Raw genomic sequence first — 3,398 nt, 5'->3', positions numbered from 1 at the left:
TTTTTTTTTTTTTTTGAGACAGAGTTTTACTTTGTTGCCCTCAGTAAAGTACCATAGTGTCATAACCCACAGCATCTTCTAACTCCTGGGTTTAGGTGATTCTCTTGTATCAGCCTCCTAAGTAGCTGGGGCTGCAGGCACCCGCCACAACACCAAGCTATTTTTTTGTTGCAGTTTGGCCAGGGCCAGGTTCAAACCTGCCACCCTTGGTATATGGGGCCAGTGCCCTACCCACTGAGCTACAGATGCCCCCTAACATGTTCTTATAAATAGGTTATCAGGGGCAATTTCTGCAAAAGAAGAAACCAGCAAGTTGAAATAAAGTCATTTCCTAATGTAATATGACCAGTAGTTCCTCAACACTCTGCCAAGCCCTTAACAAGGAGGCAGGCTGAAGTTCTTGGCTGAAGCAGAGGAGAGAGGGATAGTGTGAAATCATTGCATGGTGATCATTTGAGATTTTCTCAATTTTGTATACAATTAATTGTATAAGTAAAGTTTTGCTTTCTTTCATGCCTTTCCTGACAGCACAGAGTAAAAAATTCTGTTTTTTTAGATTTGTTTTGTTTTGTTTTGTTTTTTAAGAGATGAGGGCTTGCTATATTGCTTAGGCAAGTTTTAAACTCCTGGCCTCAAGTGATCCCCCCACCTCCTTCAGCGTCTCAAATTACAAAGAGTACTGAATCTTGTTTTATAGCCTCAAATGCATGTGACATTGCATTTTATGTGAATGAATTTTATGGACCCTACCTATGGTAGAATGTTACTGTTTTTTACTTATGCATTGAATAAAACTGGTCCACAGAGGTCCTCTTCCACTTAACTACTCTTTAACATCAGATATAGAGAAATAAAAGTACTACATAAGTTCAGTGAATAAGCTTATAATTTTGATTTTGTTTTTGTTTTTAGGGAATGTGTAACCAGTGCTCTCTGTATCCCACTAGCAAGCCAAAAGAGGTGAGGATAAATAAGTTACCTGTTTTCTTTGCTTTGATTTCTGATCTGTTAAGATCATAAATTTTGTTTTTAATAGGAGTTCTACTGGACGTCCTGACTGGACCTGCATTGTGGTGGGTTTTACTTCGGGTTATGTACGCTTCTACACTGAGGTGAGTTGTGTTTTCAGCAGTTAAAAAACACGAATTAACTATATCCCCATTAAACTAGTTTGTGACTTTATTACCTGCTGTTTGGAAATGTGTAGTTGATGCTTTATGGGGGTAGAGGCTGGAGAGACAGTGAAAAGTTCCGGTAGAAGATACAGAGAAGAGAAACTGTAGTCTGGAAAGAGATTACGTGGTATTTATGAAAAACTGTTGGGAAAGTGGTGCTCCCTGCCTGGCCATCCCTGCTCAGGGATATTGGTAAGAAAACAAGCAGGCCCTTCTCTGTGCTTCCTCCTAGAACGGCGTGCTCTTGCTTGCACAGCTTTTGAATGAGGACTCGGTGCTTCAGCTTAAATGCAGGACCTATGAAATCCCTAGACATCCTGGCGTGACTGAGCAGGTAGTGTACACAATTATGTTCAAATAGTAACAGTGGCATTACTTTGAAGCAGTCAGTCTCTTCTTTCTTATTGGGTGGAAACTTTAAGATAACCTTTGTCTGTGGCTCAGTTAGCTGTGCTGTCATGGTCTAGAAATACAATGTATTTGTAGCTGACTAGAGAATAGCAGTCTTGATTTTACTTATTTAATTAGATAAGGTATGTTTTCACCTATAACAAAATAAAATACTTCAGTTAGAAGCCAGAAAAGTTTTCTCATTTTAAGAATTTATAGTGACTTAAGGCAAAAACATGGTATTATATAATTTTATGTCTTTGAATTTAGATGTCAAGATTACCTATGGTAAAAGAAAAAATTTCAGCCTTACTGTTAATAGCACTACTACTCCTTTATACTTAACTCTTTCTCAGAAAAGGGATTGTTAAATTTTTGTTTATAGTGGGAAGTATTTTATATTCATTGAAGATTTTAACTGAGAAAAATAATACTGTTTAGTATCTAAGGCTATCACTTCTTCTTAGGTGTCTTGTAAGATCTTGATCGTCTCATAGTTAAAAAATAATTTGAACCTTTAAACCAGTATGGTTTTATTTTTTAACAATGTACATAGTCTTCCTATACTATACTTCCTTTTTTGTGCTACTTGACATTCAAAACAATTTCAAGTAAACATATATTGTATATGTATAGAACACATTGTAAACTTAGATGGACTAGAGCAGGCGTTCTCAAACTACGACCCGCAGGCCACATGCAACCCACCTAGGACATTTATCTGACCCACCGAGTGTTTTTGCTGCCACTGCCTGCCCTGCTTAGCCACCGACTCATCCCAGAGCCCACAGTCCGGCCCTCCCAACGGTCTGAGGGACAGTGAACTGGCCCCCTGTTTAAAAAGTTTGAGGACCCCTGGACTAGAGGTATAGAAATTTAATCTAGTAAGACAGACTAGGACTAAAATCTGTTAATACATATGAATGAATCAGTAAAATAAAGCAACACCTAATTAATTGCAAATTTACTTGGACAAAATAAATTCTCTAATAAGAGACATTTCATTAAAGAGATGACATTTGCATTAATTCTTGAATAATGGCTATAGAATTTAATTAGGTAATAGGAAAAGGGGGAAGTATTTAAGATAATTAAGAGAAAAATTAGAGATGATTCAAATGTAGTATTATTTTTATGCAGCAAAAAGAAGCTGTGTTAGAAAATAATGAGAAGCCGTTGGATAGGCAGAGTAGCCAAACTGCATAAATTAAAACCAAATAAAGATTACAGTTAATTCTGAAGATGAGAAAAACTCCTAAAGATTTATGAAAAGGAAGTGATGGAATCAAAGAGATGTTGAAGAACTCTTTTTTCAGGATGAACTGGAATCAGGGAGGCTAGATAACTGGTTTTTTAAGTTATTTGTAATAGGTATCGAGTGTTGGGAACCAGGACTAGAATGCCAACAGGAAGATAGAAAGTATACGTACAAAAATTATTTTGAAGGAGCAGTTGATAAAACTTGGTTATTGTGCAGAGATGTAGAATATTAACAAAAAGAAATGAGCTAAAGATAATTTTCCTTGGAGTTCCATTAACAGAGTTGGAAGAGGAGACAGTTTGGGCAGTAAATAAAGATGATTTAGTTTAAGGCAATGATAGGAAATATAATGAAGATGCCAGTATCAGGTAATGATAGAAAATTTCTGTGTAGGCACAGAGACTAGACTGAAGACGATGGTTGAAATCATAGTTAATGAATTCTTCCAAGTAAAAGCAAAATAAAACTGCAGGCTGAAGACTTGTCTTAGTAACTGATAATATTTATCATAAGGAGATAGGAGAAAATGGAAACATTGATGGAGACCAGGGCCAGTTGGAAATTTAAGAAGA

General features: G+C 36.5%; 1 protein-coding gene across 2 annotated transcripts in view; it reads left to right on the top strand.

Moving 5' to 3' along the window:
* The first annotated feature begins 794 nt into the window (after positions 1-794).
* RAB3GAP2 (RAB3 GTPase activating non-catalytic protein subunit 2) overlaps positions 795-3,398 on the top strand; it is a 67,903-nt gene continuing 65,299 nt past the window's right edge. Inside the window, exons 1-3 of one of the 2 annotated variants that reach the window (XM_023513890.1) lie at positions 795-960; positions 1,037-1,112; positions 1,408-1,509. The gene's annotated coding sequence lies outside the window, so the exon portion shown is untranslated. The remainder of the gene's footprint in view (positions 961-1,036; positions 1,113-1,407; positions 1,510-3,398) is intronic. The other variant, XM_023513891.1, reaches the window with a different exon arrangement.

The sequence above is a fragment of the Otolemur garnettii genome, unplaced genomic scaffold, assembly GCF_000181295.1.
Source record: "Otolemur garnettii isolate 467f Iridium unplaced genomic scaffold, OtoGar3 scaffold00045, whole genome shotgun sequence".
Classification (NCBI taxonomy): Eukaryota; Metazoa; Chordata; class Mammalia; order Primates; family Galagidae; genus Otolemur; species Otolemur garnettii.
This window is presented reverse-complemented; position numbering and strand designations above follow the sequence as displayed.